At 49.1% G+C, this 25,309-nt stretch overlaps 1 long non-coding RNA gene across 1 annotated transcript in view; it reads right to left on the reverse strand.

The window, feature by feature from the left end:
- LOC138258000 (uncharacterized) overlaps positions 1-25,309 on the reverse strand; it is a 199,662-nt gene that overhangs the window by 174,273 nt on the left and 80 nt on the right. The gene's annotated exons all lie outside the window — the stretch shown is intronic.

Raw genomic sequence — 25,309 nt, forward strand, 5'->3', positions numbered from 1 at the left:
TGAAGGATGGGTGCAAATTTACTTAGTGTGTGGGCACCCTAGCACTAGCCAAGGTGCCCCCACATTGTTCAGGGCAAATTCCCCGGACTTTGTGAGTGCGGGGACACCATTACACGTGTGCACTATACATATGTCACGACATATGTATAGTGTCACATGGCCATGTAACATGTCCAGGATCATGGAATTGTCACCCCAATGCCATTCTGGCATTGGGGAGACAATTCCATGATCCCCCGAGTCTCTAGCTCAGCCCCGGGTACTGCCAAACTACCTTTGACCAACCATTACATTGAGAAACAACACACTCCCGAGGACATCAGATGGATTGTTCTAGAAACTATTAGGGACAATAAAGACTGCACGAAAAGACTTTTTGAGAAAGAGCAGCGATGGGTCTTCAGGCTTAAGACCCATATATCTGGCCTCAACGACGATATTCAGTGGACCAGTTTTATCCACTAAGAACCATATCGTTTTGTGTGTATACTGCTCTGGCAATTTGTATTTTTCTTTTATATAGGAATTCCTGTCCTTCACTAATATTCTGTTTTTTCTGACATGGGTCTAACCTCATCATTAGGATGAGGATGGGGACTTTGCCCTCTCTATTATATGGTGTAGCTGACATCATTTTTATGGACCCCCTTTAAGATGGCCGACAAAGTTTGACATCCTTTACTTTCATCTTTTCTACGAGTCCTTTTTTCTATTTCTGATCTCTCCTCTCTCTTTTTAATGGCTGTGTAACCGATTATCCCCCAGTGTTCCGGGGACTCTCAGCAGGCGTAGGTGGTCCAGTACCCTTGTCTCCACATTAAGTAAGTGCTCGTTGGTGAGCTTTTTGGATTTCTTCATATTTACTTGCCTCTAGACGCAGTTTTGACTTTTTTTACCTGCGTCTATGAAAATTGAACCACCTTAGTGTTTACAGCGTATCGTTTCCCGCGTTTCCATACGGGCTGTAACAGGGACACTACGAGATCCCTAGTATTCATGGCTAGAAGTTCAGCAGCGTGCTAAGTGTTCCGCATACGCACCCGGTTACTATTGATTTTGAAATGAGATGAGACACGTTGGGTTCTCCACGCGCTCGCTCATCTTCTATTTTTCCCTTTCTACGAGCTGGGGACGCGTTTTAAGCCTTGCGGTCTCCCAGCGCGTACAACTACACTCTACGAGGGTTCCGGGATCAACGTCCGGATGAGCAGGGACCCGCCTACAGTACCGTGCGCTGACTCATCCGGTGTTGATTTGGTAAACGAGTTTAGACACGCTGGGATTTCTGCGTGCTCGCTCGTTTATTATTGTTTTTTATTTCAAGCTGGGATGCGCTATGAGTTTCACGCCTACCCAGCGTAGAGAGATATATATATATATTTTTTTTTTTACTTGATGCACCTCCCTGGTTGTGTACAATACCTTTATAGTGACAGCCTATATTTGAATCTTCATGTGTATTTTGTGTCCTTATACACACTCTTGTGCCTTATATATTGTTTTCTAAACACAGCAGTGACATTTTGTGCCAAAGTGTGATATAGCCAATACATCTGTAACCTTGATACTTCCCTCCTTTGGAACATTTTTTCCTCTCCGACTCAATGTCCATACTTACATGCATGGAGTTTGACATATTGGCTTCCCTGTTACTTTTACTTTATGAGTGCATCAGGAGCTTCTGCCAGCCCTTATGCTCTTTTGCCTTTCACTTTAACCTGCTCTGATATGTTAAGAGGCCGTGTAACTGTTTTCGGTGATAGAAGTTGCTTGTTTTTGATAACTCACCTTGCCTGTTATGGTCTTTAGATTGCGCTACGCAAACAGACTCCTTATTGAACTAATGTATCATCTATGGGTCTTTTGTTCTTTGTGTACATTTTTAGACCATAGTGGATTTTCAAAGCCTGAAGTCTCCCCGATGAGGCCCTACCTTTAATATTTGGAGGGTAAGCATTGTGGTCTTTATTAAATTAGCTTTTTTACTTCACTAATATTGTACTTCCGTCACATGGCACCGTGTGGGATTCCTCACAAATGTATGGGATAATATCTCTGGATATTGTGAACATTCCACCTCTGACTATTGTGAGTTGCTTTGACTTTGGTTTCTTTCTTTCTTTCCTGTTTTTACTAGGTTTTTGGATTTCCGTACTGTCGAAGTTCAAATTGCTTAAAGGATTAGGTATGTACTGTGGTCCTGAAGAATCTCATTAAGATCATTTATTGACTAAAAAACGGCGAGAAACATGTTGACCGATGATATTGAGTAACACAGGGGATCCTGTGTTTACTCCCTTTTTTTACTACTCTCGATTGTGAGACTTAGTACTTTACTTCTATATGGGGAGTGTAGGCATTAATCTACCATATCCCTGTTCATTGTTTTTAATCATGTCAGAGGTTTCAGCATTAGAATAAACTTGCAAAACTGTTACCTCTAGTCATTTTTAACTATTCTTACACCAATCCCTCATGATTTTTGACCGGTTGTGCATCACTTCCAAAAGATCTCCGGCAAAGAGCCCCTGTGTGGGGCCCGTCAGGCATTGCAGCGCCGGCCTGATGAGGAGCTTGGCCCTATGATGAAGCATGTCACCGGAAGGTGAGTGAGGGCCCTTGCTTCGATCATTTTTGGTTTCCATCGAATGCTGAACCATTTAGTGTGAAAGAAACCTTCTGGCATTTTTGGAACCGTGTACCTTTTTTGATTTATTGACTGTCGGGAGATTTACACACGGGACCAGGAGTACTTCCTCCGAATCTCCCACATTTGCCCCTCCTTTTTGTTGTTTTTTGACCATCTGTAATGACCACTAGCTGCATGGATCACCTCTTCTGACGAGCTTCATGGATCCATCAACACGCGGGCTGGATTGAAGTGTTCATGACAGTCCTCTCTTCCAGCTGTCCAAGTTTGGTGGAGGTAAGCCCTTGCCTTCCCAAGCAAAACAGTACCCCCGTGTCCCTCCCCATTTTCAGCTGCCAAAGCTTGTTGCACCCTTCCCACAGGATCTTCAGGCATCTTGAAGCTCCAGCCCCCAACACTCCTTCCTGGGATGCACAGCCTCCTGAGTGGCTTTCCTGAGGCGTGGGATCCCTTTTTGAGGTGCTGCATGGGCTCCTTCTTCGACTTCTGTGCCCCTGTCCTATGGGACTCCTGTGGGTGCTTGCTCTGCTTCTGTGGACTCTCTGAATTGCTGAGAGTCCCCTCTGACTCCCCCTCCTGGGTAGAGTCCCCCTGGGCCTTCCTGGTCCCCACCAGTGCCACTTTCCACCAACCGCGAGTTTTGTGTGTACCAAGCCTTGTGGGTGGAATCCGAAGACGCAAACCCGACTGCAATCCTCCTTCCAGCGTGGGACATCACTTGCATTCTTCAAGATCTTGACTCCGTATTCCAGGGAGCAGCAGTGTCTTCATCCTCATTGTCGACTCTCTTCTTCTACCTTCAGCCTGGTGGGTAGGGGCTCCTGCCCTTCCTGAACTCTTCAGTGCTTCTTGAACTTGCTCCTCTTCTTCCAGAGGGCTTCTAGTCCAGGAATCCACTGTTGGTGTCATGCAGTCTCTTCTGGTCTTTGCAATATTCTTATTTTCTTCTAAGTGGGTGGTTTTGGGACATTACAGTGTTTTACTCCTGCTTTCCTGGGCGCTGGGGGGTATTGTGGTACTTACCTTTGTGCTTTCCTAATACTCCCAGCTCCACTCTACACACTCCACTTACCTAGGTGGGGGACCGACCTTCGAATTCCATTTCTTCAACATATGGTTTGTGCTCCCCGTAGGTCCATTATTCTTTGTGAAAGTTTCACTATGTTGCACTGTTTCTAACTGTTTTTATACCTATTTCTGCATTCTAGTGTATATATTTTGTGTTTTACTTACCTCCTAGGGAATTATAAATTCTATGGTATTTTTGGTATTTGTGTCACCAAAATAATGTACCTTTATTTTTGTAACTCTGGGTGTATTCTTTCATGTGTAAGTGCTAAGTGTGACTAGAGTGGAATGTCATGAGCTTTGCATGTCTCCTAGATAAGCCGTGGCTGCTCATCCACAGCTATCTCTAGAAAGCCAGGTTTCTAGTCACTGACTACACTACACTAATAAGGGGATACCTAGACCTTGTATAAGGTGTAAGTACCACAGGTACCCATCACACCACGCCAGCTTCCTACACTAATGCCGAAAACTAAGTGCTGGTCGCACCGGAAACCATAGGCTCAAATTAAGCACTGCTGTGTGTCTGAATGTATGAATTAAATTTACTGTGGATAAATAGTGATTCATCTAGGACAAATGCTTTCAATTGTATCCTGATATATTATTCAGTACAGGATCCCTGTGTGGTGAGCCATAGCACTTGTGTCTCAAGGTTCCTCAGCTGCATATGGTCATCCCCTCATAGTGCCTCATTTGCATATTGTCTTCTCAGAGTAATCAATGTTTTTATTATTTCCAGATATCTGATATCTGACATCAGCTACTTCCAAACACCTGTTCAAGTCAGGTCCCATCTCCTTTAAAATCCTCTACCCACCCAGTCTCTTGAAATATGATTTGAAAACTTTTAAACATAAGGTACTGAGAGATTTACCAGAAACACCTATCTATAACAGATTAAATTCACTGAATATGCAAAGAAAAACTCAAAAATTATGTCATCATTTTCTCTCATAACAATTCAAGCTGAATAGAAACTATTTCAAAAGAATTTAGTATTTCTCCTGTATCAAAAACGTTTGCCAACTATCTGTAGCTTCCTCATGTATAGTCGAAGGGAATTTCTCTATTGCAATCATGATATTGGCAGCATTATGATGTGATTTACATCTGATAACCTTACTCAAGTTTATCTCGAGTTCTGAAACATTCATAGTGCCCAAGAGTGAAGTGATCCTTCCACCCTCCCAACCCAACCCCCACTGCTGTCCTCACTCACTGACTCAACCTACAAATAACCTGCATGCTTGCTCATCCTCACAATCCGTGCTACTGAGGCCCTCACATCCCCTGACAAGAGGCATAGCCTCCCTTCGTCAATGACCTCACTTATCAGCTCCAGTGTACACTTCAATCAATCAATCAATCAGCAGTTATTTGTATAGTTGTATAGCATGTTTTTTTCACCCGAGAGGGTGTAGGAAAGTAGACTCTTTCTAGCCTTGTTACTCACACTTTTGGCCTGTTTGTGAGTGTATGTCAGGGTGTTTTTACTGTCTCACTGGGATCCTGCTACCCAGGGCCCAGTGCTCATAGTGAAAACCCTATGTTGTCAGTGTGTTTGTTATGTGTCACTGGGACCCTGCTAGCCAGGACCCCAGTGCTCATAAGTTTGTGGCCTATGTGTTCCCTGTGTTGTGCCTAACTCTCTCACTGAGGCTCTGCTAACCAGAACCTCTGTGGTTATGCTCTCTCTGCTGTCCAAATTTGTCACTAACAGGCTAGTGACCAATTTCACCAATTCACATTGGCATACTGGAACACCCTTATAATTCCCTTGTATATGGTACTGAGGTACCCAGGGCATTGGGGTTCTTTGTGATTGCGGGGACACCATTACACGTGTGCCCTACACATAGGGCACTACCTATGTGTAGCGTCACAATAGTAACTCTGAACATGGCCATGTAACATGTCTAAGATCATGGAATTGTCTCCCGGGTCTCTGGCACAGAACCCGGGTACTGCCAAACTGCCTTTCCGGGGTTTCACTGCGGCTGCTGCTGCTGCCAACCCCTCAGACAGGTTTCTGCCCCCCTGGGGTCCAGGCAGCCCTGGCCCAGGAAGGCAGAACAAAGGACTTACACCCTCTCCCTTTGGAAAAGGTGAGAAAGGCTGGGGAGGAGTAGCCTCCCCCAGCCTCTGGAAATGCTTAGATGGGCACAGATGCTGCTCATCTCTGCATAAGCCAGTCTACACCGGTTCAGGGGTCCCCCAGCCCTGCTCTGGCACGAAACTGAACAAAGGAAAGGGGAGTGACCACTCCCCTGACCTGCACCTCCCCTGGGAGGTGCCCAGAGCTCCTCCAGTGTGCCCCAGACCTCTGCCAACTTAGATTCAGAGGTGTTGCTGGCACGCTGAACTGCTCTGAGTGGCCAGTGCCAGCAGGTGACGTCAGAGGCTCCTTCTGATAGGCTCTTACCTCTCTTGGTAGCCCATCCTCCTAACCTGGTAGCCAAACCTCCTTTTGTGGCTATTTAGGGTCTCTGCTTTGGATAATTCTTCAGATAACAAATGCAAGAGCTCACCAGAGTTCCTCTGCATCTCCCTCTTCATCTTCTGCCAAAGGATCGACCGCTGACTGCTCAGGACGCCTGCAAAACCGCAACAAAGTAGCAAGACAACTACTAGCAACCTTGTATCGCCTCATCCTGCCAGCTTTTTTGACTGTTTCCAGGTGGTGCATGCTCTGGGGGTAGCCTGCCTCCTCCCTGCACCAGTAGCTCTGAAGAAATCTCCTGTGGGTCGACGGAATATTCCCCCTGCTAACGCAGGCACCTAAAGACTGCAACACTGGTCCTCTGGGTCCCCCCTCATCACGACGAGCGTGGTCCCTTGAACTCAGCAACTCTGTCCAAGTGACTCCTACAGTCCAGTGACTCTTCAGTCCAAGTTTGGTGGAGGTAAGTCCCTGCCTCCCCACGCTAGACTGCATTGCTGGGTACCATGTGTTTTGCAGCTGCTCTGGCTCCTGTGCACTCTTCCAGGATTTCCTTTGTGCACAGCCAATCCTGGGTCCCCGACACTCTAACCTGCAGTGCACGACCTCCTGAGTTGTCCTCCGGCGTCGTGGGACCTTCTTTTGTGACTTCGGGTGAGCTCTGGTTTACTCTTCTTTGTAGTGCCTGTTCCGGCACTTCTGCGGGTGCTGCTTGCTTCTGAGTGGGCTCTTTGTCTTGCTGGACACCCACTCCGACTCCTCACGCAATTGCCGACATCCTGGTCCCTCCTGGGCCACAGCAGCATCCAAAAACCCTAACCGCAACCCTTGCAGCTAGGAAGGCTTGTTTGGAGTCTTTCTGCACGGAAACACCTCTTGAAGCTTCTTCCCGATGTGGGACATCCATCCTCCAAAGGGGAAGTTCCTAGTCCTCTTCGTTCTTGCAGAAGCCACAGCTTCTACCATCTGGTGGCAGATTCTTTGCAACCTCAGCTGGCATTTCTTGGGCATCTGCCCACTCCCGACTTGAGTGTGACTCTTGGACTTGGTCCCCTTGCTCCACAGGTGCTCTCGTCTGGAAATCCATCGTTGTTGCATTGCTGGTGTTGGTCTTCTTTGCAGAATTCCCCTATCACGACTTCTGTGCTCTCTGGGGAACTTAGGTGCACTTTACACCTACTTTTCAGGGTCTTGGGGTGGGCTATTTTTTTAACCCCCACTGTTTTCTTACAGTCCCAGCGACCCTCTACAAGCTCACATAGGTTTGGGGTCCATTCGTGGTTCGCATTCCACTTCTAGAGTATATGGTTTGTGTTGCCCCTATACCTATGTACTCTCATTGCAATCTATTGTGACTGTACATTGCTTGCATTGCTTTCTATTACTATTACTGCATAATTTTGGTATTGTGTACATATATCTTCTGTATATTTGCTATCTTCATACTGAGGGTACTCACTGAGATACTTTTGGCATATTGTCATAAAAATAAAGTACCTTTATTTTTAGTATATCTGTGTATTGTGTTTTCTTTTGATATTGTGCATATGAAACTAGTGGTGTAGTGGGAGCTTTGCGTGTCTCCTAGTTCAGCCTCAGCTGCTCTGTAAAGCTACCCTTTTCTATCAGCCAAAGCTGCTAGACACCTCTTCTACACTAATAAGGGATACCTGGACCTGGTGCAGAGTGTAAGTACCCTTTGGTGCTCACTACAAACCAGGCCAGCCTCCTACAGGCACCCCCTCTGTCTCCTCCTCCAAGTGACAACATCCTGGTACCTCCTGGGCTACAGCAGCACACAAAAACCTCTACCGCAACCTTTGCAGCTCGCAAGGATTGTTTGCAGTCTTTCTGCGTAGCGATACCTCTGCAAGCTTCATCGCAACGTGGGACATCCATCCTCCAAAGGAGAAGTTCCTAGTCCTCTTCTTTCTTGCAGAACTCCAAGCTTCTTCCACCCGGTGGCAGCTTCTTTGCACCCTCAGCTGGCATTTCCTGGGCTCCTGCCCACTCTCGACACTGTCGCGACTATTGGACTTGGTCCCCTTGTCTTACAGGTACTCAGGTCCGGAAATCCACTTTTGTTGCTTTGCTGGCGTTTGTTCTTCCAGCAGAATCCCCCTATCACGACTTCTGTGTTCTCTGGGGGTAGTAGGTGCACTTTACACCTACTTTTCAGGGTCTTGAGGTGGGCTATTTTTCTAACCCTCACTGTTTTCTTACAGTTCCAGCAACCCTCTACAAGCTCACATAGGTTTAGGGTCCATTCGTGGTTCGCATTCCACGTTTGTGTTGCCCCTATACCTATGTGCTCCTATTGCAATCTACTGTAATTTTACACTGCTTGCATTACTTTTCTTGCTATTACGTACCTAATTTTGGTTTGTGTACATATATCTTGTGTATATAACTTATCCTCATACTGAGGGTACTCACTGAGATACTTTTGGCATATTGTCATAAAAATAAAGTACCTTTATTTTTAGTACTTCTGTGTATTGTGTTTTCTTGTGCATATGACACCAGTGGTATAGTAGGAGCTTTACATGTCTCCTAGTTCAGCCTAAGCTGCTTTGCCATAGCTACCTTCTATCAGCCAAAGCTGCTAAAACCACCTCTTCTACACTAATAAGGGATAACCGGACCTGGCACAAGGTGTAAGTACCTCTGGTACCCACTACAAGCCAGGCCAGCCTCCTGCAGTGCCCTCCTTGCATAAACCAGTCTACACCAGTTCAGGGATCCCCCAGTCCCTACTTTGGCATGAAACTGGACAAAGGAAAGGGGAGTGACCACTCCCCTGTCCATCACAACCCCAGGGGTGGTGCCCAGAGCTCCTCCAGTGTGTCCCAGACCTTTGCCATCTTGAATCCAGTGGTGTGACGGCACAATGGAGGCCTCTGAGTGGCCAGTGCCAGCAGGTGACGTCAGAGACCTTTCCTGATAGGTGCTTACCTCCCTAGGTGGCCAATCCTCCTCTGGGGGCTATTTAGGGTCTCTCCTGTGGGCTTTTCCTCAGATGACAATTTGCAAGAATTCACCAGAGTTCCTCTGCATCTCCCTCTTCGACTTCTGCCAAGGATCGACAGCTGACTGCTCCAGGACACCTGCAAAACTGCAACAAAGTAGCAAGAAGACTACCAGCGTCATTGTAGCGCCTAATCCTGCCGGCTTTCTCAACTGTTTCCTGGTGGTGCATGCTCTGGGGGCTGTCTGCCTTCACCCTGCACTGGAAGCTAAGAAGATATCTCCTGTGGGTCGACAGAATCTTCCCCTTGCTCTAGCAGGCACCAAACCTCAGTGTCACTGGTACTCTGGGATCCCTCTCATCCTGACGAGCGTGGCCCCTGGTAACAGGTGGTGGACCCAAGTAATCCAGACTGTCCAGCGGTCCAACTGTCCAAATTTGGAGGAGGTAAGTCCTTGCCTCCCCTCTGCAGACAGTAATCCTGTGCACTGCGTGAACGGCAGTTGCTAGGGCTTCTGTGCACTTTTGCAAGGAATCCTTCATGCACAGCCTAGCCCAGGTCCCCAGCACTCCGTCCTGTATTGCTCAACTCGCTGAGTTGACCACCCGCTTCGTTGGACCCACTTTAGTCGTGTTGAGATGACCGCCATGCTCAGTTTTCTTTGAACCTGTGTTCAAGTACTTCTGCAGGTGCTGCCTTCTTTTGCAGGGGCTTTCTTTATTGCTGTGGGTCCCCTCTGTCTCCTCTTCCAAGTGGCGATCTCCTGGTCCTTCCTGGACCTGGGCAGCACCCTTTTTCTTCAACTACGACCTTTGCAGCTAGCAAGGCCTGTTTATGGTCTTTCTCCAAAGAAACAATGCTGCATCCTCCAGCACTCCGTGGGACATCTTCTGCACAAAGAAGAAGTTCCTAGCACCTTTCATTGTCACAGAATCTTCAGCTTCTTCCATCTGGAGGCAGCCATTTTGCACCTTCATCCGGGGTTTAGTGGGCTCCTGCCCCCCTGGACACTTTTGTGACTCTTGGACTTGGTCTCCTTCCTTTAAACACACTCAGGTCCAGGAATCCATCTTTAGTGCTTTGCAGCCTGTTGTTTTCTTTGCAGAATCTCCCATCACGAGTTTTGTGTGTTTCTAAGAAAGTAGTATCACTTTACTCCTATTTTTAAGGGTCTTGGGTGGGGTATATTGGACACCCTTAGTGTTTTCTTACACTCCCAGCTATCCTCTACACACTACACTAGGCCAGGGGTCCCGAAGTGGTTCGCATTACACTTTCTTAGTATATGGTTTGTGTTGCCCCTAGGCCTATTGCATCCTATTGTATTCTAGAGAGTTTGCACTACTTTTCTAACTGTTTACTTACCTGATTTTTGTTTCTGTGTATATTTTGTGTATTTTACTTACCTCTTAAGAGAGTATATCCTCTGAGATATTTTTGGCACATTGTCACTAAAATAAAGTACCTTTATTTTAAGTAACTCTGAGTATTGTGTTTCTTGTGATATAGTGCTATATGATATAAGTGGTATAGTAGGAGCTTTGCATGTCTCCTAGTTCAGCCCAAGCAGCTCAGCTATAGCGATCTCTATGAGCCTAAGCTGCTAGAACACTACTAATCTACTAATAAGGTGTAACTGGACCTGGCACAAGGTGTAAGTACCCTCAGGTACCTACTATGAGCCAGGCCGGCCTCCTACACACCGGGCGCAGCAGCCTTAGGTACCAGCACCCCAGGGACTACTGGACTTCTCAATAACCCCTAGGGTCAACATCTTGGAGACCTCCTCCTTGATGCTGGCCTTCATCTTATCCGACAACCTGTAAATGTTGGTCTTCACAGGGGGACTGTCTCCCGTGTCATTGTCATGGACACACAGATGAGTAAGTCCAGAAGAAAGGGAAAACAGGGAAGATAACTGCTCTAACTCATAGCAGTCTCCTGTCTGATCTAGAGTCAGGGAGTCAGAGAGAATGACACCCTCCACTGACCCTGTAGTGAATCCTAGTTTGGTTTAATGGGATAACAGGAGTTAGCTTAGCCTTTGGCTTGCAGACTCATGCCCCCGTCACCTAGTGACTTTTAACCTACTTAGCTTGCTCTGCCTTATCCTATTTAATTATTTAATTCTTCTAAGATGGCTGCTTTGTTTATAGTAAGGCCACTTGTTATGATTTTCATTATCAGTGCCACCGCGTTAAGGCTTCAAGATCCAGTGACAAAGACAAACAAACAGTAGGTGTTCACACTTAGGGACTTGTTTATATTAATTGCCGCCCCAAGCATGCCTGTTATCTATTGTTTGGGAACACACCTACGTCAGGGGTCCAAGTAGATCTGTATAAGTACATCACACTTTAGACAGATAATCAGAGGGATTCCGACCAGAATGCATAGCCACCATCGCTGATATCAATGCTGCACGTTGTCTTGACGCTGACCTAGTCTTCGTGTCCTTACAGAGTCTGAGATAGAGACCTCATTCCAAGGTAACGAGGGTTGGGGGTCCTCTCATGGACATGGCATTGGCAGATTAGGTTTAACATACCCAGCTCTCCTTTAGGTAGGAGGTTAGGCCTATCATGATAAGGTATTAGGACATAATACACATTTTATGTCTTTTCATGTTATTGCAAGATGGTAGGGGTCTTTGTAATAATGACTCTCGTCTTTACAATTCTGTTTCTTGCACTATTCATTATCCTAATCATTGCAGCCCATGCAACTTATCGCAAATTGCAGTTGTGTTAAATAAAAACCATGGAAACTTTACTGCATTTTCGTTATTGCCTGTGTTTGGATGAGACATGATATATCTGTGAGAAAGGGGTAATCTCCGTTTAACCACGACACTCCCTGAGATGTAATACTGTTAAGTCCATGCGTAAAGGCTGCCACAAATCACCTTTTACTGTTTGGGTTTTTGGTGAGGTGCTGCTAGTGAGCCGGAAGGGTTGGGACCACAGCTGTGACTTATTGTAGGATAGGCATAGTTGCCTACAAACATAAGTACTGTCATCCTTAAACCAGCAGTCTTGCCTAGACCAAGAGTCCAACTACGAAAACCCATTGCCTTATTTGGGAGAGAGGAGGTCGGGGAGAGGTTCACTATCCTCTTCCATATCCTCATCTGTGACCAGGAGCATACTGACCTCAGACCTCTCAAAGTGAGGTTTGAGTCTATTATGATGGAGGACCCTTAGGGGGTGCCTAGGGGTCTTGAGGTCCACTAGGTAAGTGGCCTCCCCTTCCGATCCTTAATCTCAAATGGGCCAGACCAGTGGTCCTGGTGAGCCCTAGGTTCTACTGGCTCCTTCACCCAAACAATGTCTCCAGGTGAGAACTCAACCAGAGTGGCCTCCCGGTCATACCACCCCTTCATCACCTCTTGACTGGCCTCGAGGTTACTCTTGGCCTGCTTCCAGAAGCGTTGGGTTTGGTTGCGGAGGGCCAGCATGTAACTGACCACATCCTGGGGATGTGTCTTAGGAGCTTTCTCTCAGCCCTCTTTAACTATGCTTAGCGGTCACTGACAGGGTGACCATGGAGAAGTTCAAAGGGGCTGAACACCACCCCTTTCTGGGGCACCTCGCTATAAGCAAACAGCAGGCATGGCAAGAGGACGTGCCACTTATGCCTCATGGCTTCAGTTAGGCCATTGATCATGCCTTTAAGGGTCTTGTTGAATCTCTCAACAAGCCAATTGGATTGAGGTTGATAAGGGGCGGGAAACCGGTAGGTCACCCCTGTAGGAGGCTGGACTGGCTTGTAGTGAGTACCAAGGGGTACTTGCACCTTGCACCAGGCCCAGTTATCCCTTATTAGTATATAGGGTGTCTAGCAGCATAGGCTGATAGATAATGGTAGCTTAGCAGAGCAGCTTAGGCTGAACTAGGAGACGAGTGAAGCTCCTACAGTACCACTAATGTCACTTGCACAATATCATAAGAAAACACAATACACAGTTATACTAAAAATAAAGGTACTTTATTTTTATGACAATATGCCAAAGTATCTCAGAGTGTACCCTCAGTGAGAGGATAGGAAATATGCACAAGATATATGTACACAATACCAAAAATATGCAGTATAGTCTTAGAAAACAGTGCAAACAATGTATAGTTACAATAGGATGCAATGGGGACACATAGGGATAGGGGCAACACAAACCATATACTCCAAAAGTGGAATGCGAACCACAAATGGACCCCAAACCTATGTGACCTTGTAGAGGGTTGCTGGGACTATTAGAAAATAGTGAGGGTTAGAAAAATAGCCCACCCCAAGACCCTGAAAAGTGAGTGCAAAGTGCACTGAAGTTCCCCAAAGGACAAAGAAGTCGTGATAGGGGAATACTGCAGGAAAGACACAAACCAGCAATGCAACAACGATGGATTTCCAGTCGAGGGTACCTGTGGAACAAGGGGACCAAGTCCAAAAGTCACAAGCAAGTCGGAGATGGGCAGATGCCCAGGAAATGCCAGCTGTGCTTGCAAAGAAGCTTCTACTGGACAGAAGAAGCTAAGGTTTCTGCAGGAACGACAAGGGCTAGAGACTTTCTCTTTGGAGGACGGATCCATCACGCCGTGGAGAGTTGTGCAGAAGTGTTTTCCCGCCGAAAGACCGCCAACAAGCCTTTCTAGCTGCAAATAGTGCGGTTAGTGTTTTTGGATGCTGCTGTGGCCCAGGAGGGACCAGGATCTCGCAAATTGCGCCAGGAGACAGAAGGGACGTCGAGAAAGACAAGAAGCCCTCTCAGCAGCAGGTAGCACCCGGAGAAGTGCCAGAAACAGGCACTACGAGGATGCGTGAAATGGTGCTCACCCGAAGTTGCACAAAGGAGTCCCACGTCGCCGGAGACCAACTTAGAAAGTCGTGCAATGCAGGTTAGAGTGCCGTGGACCCAGGCTTGGATGTGAACAAAGGATTTCCGCCGAAAGTGCACAGGGGCCGGAGTAGCTGCAAAAGTCGTGGTTCCCAGCAATACAGTCTGGCGTGGGGAGGCAAGGACTTACCTCCACCAAACTTGGACTGAAGAGTCACTTGGACACAGTTGCTGGATTCGAGGGACCTCGCTCGTCGTGCTGAGAGGAGACCCAAGGGACCGGTAATGCAGCTTTTTGGTGCCTGCGGTTGCAGGGGGAAGATTCCGTCGACCCACGGGAGATTTCTTCGGAGCTTCTAGTGCAGAGAGGAGGCAGACTACCCCCACAGCATGCACCACCAGGAAAACAGTCGAGAAGGGGGCAGGATCAGCGTTACAGAGTTGCAGTAGTCGTCTTTGCTACTATGTTGCAGTTTTGCAGGCTTCCAGCGCGGTCAGCAGTCGATTCCTTTGCAGAAGGTGAAGAGAGAGATGCAGAGGAACTCGGATGAGCTCTTGCATTCGTTATCTAAAGTTTCCCCAGAGACAGAGACCCTAAATAGCCAGAAAAGAGGGTTTGGCTACCTAGGAGAGAGGATAGGCTAGCAACACCTAAAGGAGCCTATCAGAAGGAGTCTCTGACGTCACCTGGTGGCACTGGCCACTCAGAGCAGTCCAGTGTGCCAGCAGAACCTCTGTTTCCAAGATGGCAGAGGTCTGGAGCACACTGGAGGAGCTCTGGACACCTCCCAGGGGAGGTGCAGGTCAGGGGAGTGGTCACTCCCCTTTCCTTTGTCCAGTTTCGCGCCAGAGCAGGGCTAAGGGGTCCCTGAACTGGTGTAGACTGGCTTATGCAGAAATGGGCACCAAATGTGCCCATGAAAGCATTTCCAGAGGCTGGGGGAGGCTACTCCTCCACTGCCTTCACACCATTTTCCAAAGGGAGAGGGTGCAACACCCTCTCTCAGAGGAAGTCCTTTGTTCTGCCATCCTGGGACAAGCCTGGCTTGACCCCAGGAGGGCAGAAACCTGTCTAAGGGGTTGGCAGCAGCAGCAGCTGCAGTGAAACCCCAGGAAAGGCAGTTTGGCAGTACCAGGGTCTGTGCTACAGACCACTGGGATCATGGGATTGTGCCAACTATGCCAGGATGGCATAGAGGGGGCAATTCCATGATCATAGACATGTTAATTGGCCATATTCGGAGTTACCATTGTGAAGCTACATATAGATAGTGACCTATATGTAGTGCACGCGTGTAATGGTGTCCCCGCACTCACAAAGTCCGGGGAATTGGCCCTGAACAATGTGGGGGCACCTTGGCTAGTGCTAGGGTGCCCTCACACTAAGTAACTTTGCACCTAACCTTTACCAGGTAAAGGTTAGACATATAGGTGACTTATAAGTTACTTAAGTGCAGTGTAAAATGGCTGTGAAATAATGTGGACGTTATTTCACTCAGGCTGCAGTGGCAGGCCTGTGTAAGAATTGTCAGAGCTCCCTATGGGTGGCAAAAGAAATGCTGCAGCCCATAGGGATCTCCTGGAACCCCAATACCCTGGGTACCTCAGTACCATATTCTAGGGAATTATAAGCGTGTTCCAGTAAGCCAATGTAAATTGGTAAAATTGGTCACTAGAGTGTTAGTGCTAATTTGAAAGAAATGAGAGAGCATAACCACTGAGGTTCTGATTAACAGAGCCTCAGTGAGACAGTTAGGCACCACACAGGGAACACATACATATAGGCCACAAACTTATGAGCACTGGGGTCCTGACTAGCAGGGTCCCAGTGACACATAACAAACATACTGAAAACATAGGGTTTTCACTATGAGCACTGGGCCCTGGCTAGCAGGATCCCAATGAGACAGTGAAAACACCCTGACATACACTCACAAACAGGCCAAAAGTGGGGGTAACAAGGCTAGAAAGAGGCTACTTTCTCACAACCCCACACTCATCCTACATGGACTTCATGTATGCAGACATGAAGTTTGTGCCTCTGTCAGACACGACTTCCTTAGGGAATCCCACACGGTTAAATATTCCCAGTAGGGCTCAGGTCACCACCGGTGCAGTCACTGTTCTCAGAGGGATTGCCTTTGGATAGCGGGTGGCATGGTCCACCAAAACTAGGATAAACCTGTTGCCCAAGGCTGTTTTGGGGTCCAAGGGACCAACAATGTCGATGCCCACCCTTTCAAAGGGGGTGCCAACGACGGGGAGTGGGATCAGGGGAGCTTTAAGCTGTTTCCCTGTCTTCCCACTAGCCTGGCTGGTGAGGCAGGCTCTGCGGAAATTATCTGAGGCTACCCTCATTCTAGGCCAATGGAAGTGAGTGAAAAGCCTGTCAAAGGTCTTGTCTTGCCCCAGATGTCCTGCCAGGGGAATGTCGTGAGCCAGACCCAGTAGGAAGGCACGGTAACACTGGGGGACACCAGCACACGTGCTGCCCCAGGGCCCAGAACCTTAGGCTCACTGTAAAGGAGATCATTCTCCCAGTAGAAATGGTGAGTACCAGAGGCTTCACCAGCTGCTTGGGCTGTGGCCTGTCTCCTCAGACCCTCAAGGGTGGGCCATTCTTTCTGCGCCTTGCAGAACTCTGCCCTAGTTGGCCCACCCTCTACTTGCCAGCCAGCAAGTTCAGGCAGGTTGCCCATGTCAGCAATGTGCTCTCCAGTTGGCTCAGAGGCCTCCTCCTCCTCAGGGGCCCCGTCCACCACCTTGGGGACATCTGAGGCGGGTTTCCCACACCTCTTGCCCTTCCTCTTTGCAGCTGTCTGGGCCATTGTTCCAGGCTCCAGATGCCCTTGACTCGGGCAGCCATGGACCCTATGGTCATGCAGACCAACTCAGGCAAACCTAACATCTCCAGGCGGTATCTGAGCTCTACCTCCTTCCAGGTAGTGTACTCAAGATCATTGCCTAACAAACAGGCATGGCAGGACTCACAGCTACTTTCAGAGTAACAGACCACCCCCCACTCAAAGGGAACCAGAGCCACCGGTCGGTGACTCTAACGATTGTCAGTGACTATGACCTGGTGGAATGTATCTGGGACTATCTGCTCTGCTGACACCTGCTGACTCTTGACAGTAGTCATACTATCTCCTGTGTCACGCAGAGCCTCCACCCCTTGCCCATCAATGGTGACCCACTGCCTATACTTTGAAATATTTGCCGGCATGTGGGCTTTAGGCACCATCTCTCTATCTCCCAGGGACACTAGGGAAACCTCTGTCTGCCCCCCAAAGCTAACTGGGACTATCTCCCCCCGAGCACTACACTAGCCGACCCAGGTGTCTGTCCAGTGGTGGACTCTGCTCTCTTGGAACACTGGGAGTCGCCGTTAGAGTGTCCATGCTGGTAGCACTCTAAGCATTTTGGGCTGAACTTCCCTAACTTTCTCTCAATGAACCCTGTTTTCTTCACAAATCTAGAAGAGGAATGGTTACCACCCCCCCTTGGGAATTGTTTTGGGGGCCTTTTGAGAACTCCTTTTCTTCAAGTTTTTCTCTCCCCTCTTTCTTCTGTTGGGAACCCTGACCAACTTTGTGGGTGTCCCCACCAGATGCCTTCTTGGACACTGGTGCTAACCCAGAGATCCACCTCCTCAGCAAGCTTCCTGGGATCAGTCAGCTTACTATCTACCAAGTGCTGCCGCAACTCTGTAAAAGAAATACTGAGTATATGCTCTCTCAGAATCAAGTCATATAACCCTTTGTAATCATCTACTTTGCTGCCCCGCACGCATCCATCCAGTGCCTTATTGGAGAAATCATAACAATCTACCCAAGTTTGTGTGGGAAGTTTGGTGCTGTCCCTAAACCTCTGACGGTATTTCTCAGGGGTCAGCCCAAACTTGACCAGTGAAGCAGCTTTCATGGGTGCATAGACATCTCTATCCTGTGGAGCTAGTGTAAGAATTGTGTCCCTCCCCACCAGCAAAAACAATATTTTGGTTCAGTCTATTTCTTTCTGCGGATGATACACAAACCACTTGGAACCTGTCCCACGATGACCAGTCAGTGGTGGCTCACCTGTATGATTGCCTCCCCAAGGTTCAGCTTTGGATGACTTCAAACCATCCCTGGCTTCATGGGGACCAGACATAAATCCTTTGTGCTAGTAACCCTTCATTGTTTACATAACTATCATCTTGGCCCACCTACCCTGGGCCCTACGTCCACCTCCATGGCAGCTGTGAAAGATCTCAATGTAAAGGTTGCTTCCTCCACTACTATGGTAGATCAGAGTCCTTCAGCCGAAAAATCTTGTTTACTCCAACTGCGTTCACTAAAATGTTTTCACAGCTTTTTTCATTCCTTCACAAGTTTCAAATTAAGAATGCTTTTTGCAGCTCACTTGGATTACAGCCCGTCTTGACCTTCCAGCATTCTTGTTCCAGGAGAACAAATTCAAGATCATGCTGCAGGACCAGCCCTTGGCTTTCATCAAAAGAACCATCTCTGACCAGCCCTCGCTGCATCGCCTGCAGTGAAAGACTTCGGGCCTAATTCATATATTGGCGGCAATGGCGAGGGAGTACCCTTTCCTCTAACATAATGGTCTACTCATCCGATTTAAATGCAGGCAGACCTATGGAGACTACTGTGCCTCCGTTGTGGTGACGCCCTTCTGATGGCCTGAAGGAGTAAGGCCTGTTGGAGGTTCACACGTATGTGCACCCACCTAATTCAGATGGGCGGACATTCAGGTTAGTTTTCACTGCCAGTGACCCACAGGAAAACCCTTGCTGTAACTGACAGTGAAAACTGCAAAATGCTCCCCTCACCATGGCAGGTAAGGTAGGACATTGTTTTGTTTTTATTTTCAACAATGGAAATCCCTCTTTGAAGTATTTTTTATGAAAAAAAATAACTTTTATCACACAGATCCTTCATGTCTGCCAGAGACGTACAACAACATTACAGTGCATTGCAGTGACCACCTTGGCGGTTCCTGTCAATCCTAGAAAGGTCCAGAGACGTTTCAAAAGGTGGCCGCTGGGACCCCCCCAAGAGACACGGAGGGATTTACTCCATCACCCTGGCGGAGGACAGCTCAACTGCAAAATGTTAAATTAGGCCCTTAAACTTATTTAAGCAAATGTAATAGTATCAAATCTACTTTTACTCCTGAACAGTCCTATTCCAACACAGATTTTACACATTCTCCTCTGGTCACCCATTAAGGCCTAAAAACAAGTGTATATTTGAGAATTCTAAATTTAAGTCCAACGACCATGAGTAGCAGGCCCTTTATCTATAACTCCAGCCCTTCAGTGGAATTACATGGCAACATATATGATGAAATTCAGAAAACCACTGAAGACTGGTGGTGTCCAGCCCTCCAGTGCCCTGGGGTCTCTAGTCCTGCGGTCACTTTTACAAGCCTGTTCAACTGGAGCTGTTGAGTGACTTTTGGTTTTCAGCATCTATATTCCCTAGTTAGGGTGTAGATTGCACTTTACAAGTATCAAAACTAAACTAAAGCAAACACAATAATTCCCCAAAAGCAGAAAGCTGTGCTTGGATGGCAGCTTGCAGTAGACACTGAGACAGGGAGATCATAGCAGGATGTGATAAACCTGCTTTCTGGCCTATTGTTGATACAGATACCTTGAGTGATACCATAGACCTTGGTACCAACCTCATTCATTCCAACCTTAGTGGTCCACCGACTTCTGAGAACTCAGAATCATGACCTCCCTTATATTACAAAGCAGAAGAACTGATCTGCACAGCTGCTCAACGACTGGCGGTGTGTATCTGACTCTAGGCACATTGCTTCGATAGAGCAGCTTCGATAGAGCAGCACTATGTCCTCCATGTACGTAAAGCAGAAATCGACCACATACGTCTTACGCCAGGTCTGCAGGACAGTTACTCTTTTAACAAACACTTGAAGGAATTTCGAAGCAGGCATGTTTACCTACAAAAAAGGTGCTACTATGACACTAGAAATACTGAAGGAAGAACTCGTGTTCATTTTTACGCATTCCCAGGTCTACTAAATCAAATCAAATCATAAACATTTATAAAGCGCCCTACTCACCCGTGCTGGTCTCAAGGCGCTAGGGGGATAGGGTTACTGCTGCTCGAAGATCCAGGTCTTGAGTTGCCTCCGGAATGCGGAGTGGTCCTGGGTGGTCCTGAGGTTGGTGGGGAGGGAATTCCATGTCTTGGCCGCCAGGTAGGAGAAGGACCTCCCACCTGCCGTGGTGTGGCGCTTGCGAGGGACGGTGGCGAGAGCGAGGTTGGCGGAGCGAAGATGACGGGTGGGTGTGTAGAAACTGAGGCGTCGGTTGAGGTATTCGGGTCCCTTGTTGTGGAGGGCTTTGTGTGCATGGGTGAGGAGTCGGAAGGTGATCCTTTTGTTAACGGGAAGCCAGTGCAGGTGTCTCAGGTGGGCGGAAATGTTGCTGTTGCGGGGTACGTTTAGGATTAGGCGGGCAGAGGCGTTTTGAATTCGTTGCAGACGTTTCTGGAGTTTAGCGGTGGTTCCTGCGTGTTGCCGTAGTCAAGGCGGCTCGTGACGAGGGCATGGGTCGCAGTCTTTCTCGTGTCGGCGGGGATCCAACGGAAGATCTTTCGGAGCATGCGGAGGGTGAGGAAGCAGGAGGATGATACGGCGTTGACTTGTTTGGTCATGGTGAGAATAGGCGGTCCAGGATGAAACCGAGGTTGAGTGCGTGGTCTGAGGGGGTTGGTGCAGTGCCAAGGGCCGTGGGCCACCAGGAGTCATCCCAGGCGGTCGGGGTGTTTCCGAGGATGAGGACTTCCGTTTTGTCTGAGTTCAGTTTCAGACGGCTGAGTTTCATCCAATCTGCAACGTCTTTCATTCCATCTTGCAGGTTGGTCTTGGCGCTGATGGGGTCCTTGGTGAGGGAAAGTATCAGCTGAGTGTCGTCGGCGTAGGAGGTGATGATGATGCTGTGTTTGCGTACGATGACGGCGAGGGGGCTCATGTAGACATTGAAGAGAGTCAGGCTGAGCGAGGAGCCTTGAGGGACGCCGCTGATGATCTCGGTGGGGTCTGAGCGGAAAGGTGGGAGGTAGACTCTTTGGGAACGTTTGGAGAGGAAGGAGGTGATCCAGTCCAGGGCCTGTCCTTGGATCCCGGTGGAGCAGAGGCGGGTTATTAGGGTGCAGTGGCAGACGGTGTCGAAGGCAGCTGAGAGGTTGAGGAGGATGAGGGCGACTGTTTCTCCGTTGTCCATCAGGGTTCTGATGTCATCTGTGACTGAGATGAGGGTGGTTTCTGTGCTGTGATTGGCTCGGAATCCGGACTGAGAGGGGTCGAGTAGGTTGTTGTCTTCAAGGAAGTTGGTAAGTTGTTTGTTGACGGTCTTCTCTATGACTTTGGCGGGGAAGGGGAGGAGCGAGATGGGGCAGAAGTTCTTCAGGTCGCTTGGGTCCGCCGTAGGTTTCTTCAGTAGGGCGTTGACTTCAGCGTGTTTCCAGCTCTCGGGGAAGGTGGCAGAAGAAAACGAGCTGTTGATGATGGTCTGGAGATGCAGGCCGATGATGTCGTCGGCTTTGTTGAAGATGAAGTGTGGGCAGGGGTGAGAGGGGGCACAGGAGTGGATGGAGTTCATGGTGGCTTTGGTCTCTTCCGTGTTGATGTGAGTCCAGGCATTGAGGGTGATGGCTGGGGTTGTAGGTTCTGTGGTGGTTGGCTGGGTCTGGTGTCCGAAGCTGTCGTGTAGGTTGGTGATCTTACGATGGAAGAAGGTGGCGAGGGAGTTGCAGAGGTCTTGTGAAGGCGTGATGGCGTTGGCGTTGGCGTTAGGGTTGGAGAGCTCTTTGACGATGTTGAAGAGTTCTCTGCTGTTGTGAGTGTTTTTGTCCAGTCTGTCTGTGAAGGAATTTCTTTTGGCGGCGCGGATCAGTTGGTGGTGTTCGCGGGTAGTGTTCTTGAGGGCAGTCATGTTATCTGTGGTGTGGTGTGGTCCTTGCGCCAGGCTTTCTCGAGGGTGCAGCAGTTTTTTTTTTATTCCTTGAGGGTATCAGTGAACCAGAGAGGTTTTTTGGTGTTGGTCTTTCTTGGGAGGCGTCTGAGGAGAGCGAGGTTGTCTGCGCAGTTGGTGATCCAATGCGAGAGGCTTAGGGCTGCGTCGTTGGGGTCGGTGGAGAAGGTGGGTTGGTTGTCGTTGAGAGTGGAGAGAAGCTGTTCCGCAGGGATTTTGTTCCACTGTCGGCGTGGGATGGGTTGTGTGCGGAGGTGGCGAGTACGCGTCGGAAGGTGAAGTGGACACATCTGTGGTCGGTCCAGTGTATAGCGGAGGAGTGGCTGAAGGATACGTGGTTGCTGGCGGAGAAGATGGGGTCGAGCGTGTGTCCGGCGATGTGGGTGGGGGTGTTCACCAGTTGCTTGGGACCGAGGTTGGCGAGGTTGTCGAGCAGGGCGGTGGTGTTGGGGTCGTTGTTCTGTTCCAGGTGGAAGTTGAAGTCACCGAGGAGGATGTAGTCCGGCGAGGCAAGGGCGTGCGGGGAGATGAAGTCAGTGATAGAGTCGCTGTAGAGGGCGCGTGGTCCAGGGGGTCGGTAGATGAGAGTTCCTCTGAGGGTGGTCCTGGGGTCGGTGTGGATCTGGAAGTGCAGGTGTTCGGCGGCGAGGGGGGTGTCTTCGGTGGAGGTGGTGACGTTGATGGAGTCCTTGAAGACGATGGCGATTCCTCCACCTACTTGGTTGGTGCGGTCTCTCCTGGAAATCTTGTACCTGTCGGGGATGGCTATGGCGATGTCGGGGGCCGAGGAGGCGTTCATCCAGGTCTCAGTGATGAAGGCGACGTCCGGTGCGGTGGAGTCCAGGAGGTCCCATAGTTCAACGGCGTGCTTGTGGACGGAGAGTTGATCAGGATGCATTTGAGGTGGTTGTTGGCGCGTGGGCTGGCGGGCGTGGTGGTTTCGCAGTGGAAGGTGAGTTTGCAGGTGTGACACACGAAGGGTCCGTGGGTACGTTTCGGGTTGGCTTGGAAGCAGGTGCTGGAGCGCCCCGGGTTGAGGGCGTGGAGGGTGATGTGGTTGTAGCGGTGCTGTGGGGTTCGGGAGTGCTGGGGGCCAGGGGTCGTGGCGCTGGGCGCGGTCCCGGCGTGGACGGGCGCAGATGGGCTTGCCTTTGGCGCGCCAGCGGCGCAACCGCACTGCGGCCGCCATAAGAGGGAGGAGGTGTCAGCTGGGGGCGGGGCGATGAATGGGAGCAGGGGGGGTGAGGCGTGCAGGAGGTGGCGGCGGGAAAGCGGAGGGTGGGGGGTCAGGTAGAGGGGAGGGGAGAAAAGATAGGGGAGGGGGGTTAAACGTGGAGGAGAGTAAGGGAGAAAGATAGGAAGATAGGGGAGGGGGGTTACAGAGGTGGAGGGGAGTAAGGAAGGACAGAGAGAAGAGTCAGGAGCAGAAGAACAGAGGAGAGAAGAGTCAAGAACAGAAGAACAGAAGAGAGAAGAGTCAAGAACAGAATAGAGAAGAGTCAAGAACAGAAGAGAGAAGAGCCAAGAAGAAATGTAAAGAAGAAGAGGAGCGAGGAGTCAAGAACAGAAGAACAGAGGAGAGAAGAGCCAAGAAGAAGGGTAAAGAAGAGGAGGAGAGAAGAGTCCAGGAAGAGGAGTCAGGAAGAAGAGGAGAGACCTGAGAAGCAGAGGATACGAAGAACACAGATGAAGAACACAGTAGAAGGACCAAAGAAGAAGAGAGAAGATGCTGGAGGGGGTGCAGGGAAGAAAGAAGAACACAGATGAAGAACACAGAAGAAGGACCAAAGAAGAAGAGAGAAGACGCAGGACGGGGTGCAGGGAAGAAAGAAGAACACAGATGAAGAACACAGATGAAGAAAGAAGAAAGCACACGCAGGTTGCGGTGCAGAGGAGAAGAAAGAAACACAGATGAAGTACACAGATGAAGAACACAGAAGAACACAGAAGAACACAGAAGAAGAACACAGAAGAAGAACACAGAAGAAGAATACAGATGAAGAACACAGAAGAAGGACAGAAGAAGAGAGAACACGCAGGACGGGGTGCAGAGGAGAAGGAAGCAACACAGATGAAGTACTCAGATGAAGAACACAGAAGAAGGACACAGATGAAGACCAGAGATGAGAAAAGAAGCAGGAAGAGAGCGCGGTGAGGAAGAGGAGCAGGGCCGAAGAGGAGCAGAACATGCACCAAGAGGGCTGGAAAAGAGGAGCAGAGAGCGAAGGGAAGAAGGACAGTGGAGGAGCGGAGAGAGGTAGGAGGGGAGAGCGGAAGGCAGAAGACAGAGGCACAGGAGAAGAGGTGAGTAGCGCGGGGCAGGGCGAGGGGCTGGGCGGGGGGAGTACTTATTGTTTTTAGCAGGACTTGCTGGGAGGTTTCAGGAGCCTGGGCTGGTGGAGCTGCAGCGGCAGGGGGAGCGACCTACCCTTGGGTCAAGGGTTGCTCCCCCTGCGACGCTTGTACCACTAATGGTACATCTGGGAATATGTCAAGATTCAAGGGCGGATGCTTGGAAACACCTATGTACCAACTATGGAACACCTCCCTGGGCCAAAGTAACGCCAGGCAACGATTTGCCAGACGTGCATGATGCCAGAGGATCAATTCAGCAGTCAATCCAGTGCTTAATTTGTAAATAAAAACGTGCTGGTGCACAAAGCCTTCCTTTGAACATGCGGTTGATCTAATTAAATGTGTGAGGACAGACTACTGAGGCAGCATAATCCTGAAGCCACCTGGGGCCTCTTTAATCCATTTACAGACACTCCCTGCCCCTTCCGCTCACCCTTGCAGCTTTCTCCCTTTGTGAGGCTCTTTCGTTTTTCTCTTCCTCAGTGTTTCCCACTTGCATCTTTTGCTCACCGTAAATGCCTGATGCAGAAAAATAATTCCCGGCCCTCAAAAATAAGTGCTGTGCCCCCCCACCGGAAGCCACCAGCTCAAATTAAGCAGAGTCAATCATTGTTTTTCTGAATTAGTTCTCTTAGTTTTCTGATAAAAATGAAAAATGCTAGGAAGTTGCCAAAACACAGCAGCCTTGCAAGACTGGGTTCTGCCAAATGGTCTTCTGCTACAGCAGCGTCAGCATTTTTAGCAAAAGAGAACCCCACCCAGACAGGGGGCCTCTCCATAGGGAGGGATCTTCTGTGCCTGAGGGTGATGGGGGTGGAGGCAGCAATCTGTACAACTCTAAGTCAGACCTTCAGCTTGTTCCAAGTATAAAGTGCCCTCAGATCTGGACGCCCCATCCATGATGTGTATTTCTCGCCCACTGTACACTACATTTCAAGTCATCACTACGATCTGAGGCAGCATCTCCAATGAGGCTTCAGGTTGTAAG

This window comes from Pleurodeles waltl, chromosome 2_1, assembly GCF_031143425.1.
Source record: "Pleurodeles waltl isolate 20211129_DDA chromosome 2_1, aPleWal1.hap1.20221129, whole genome shotgun sequence".
NCBI classification, from domain to species: Eukaryota; Metazoa; Chordata; class Amphibia; order Caudata; family Salamandridae; genus Pleurodeles; species Pleurodeles waltl.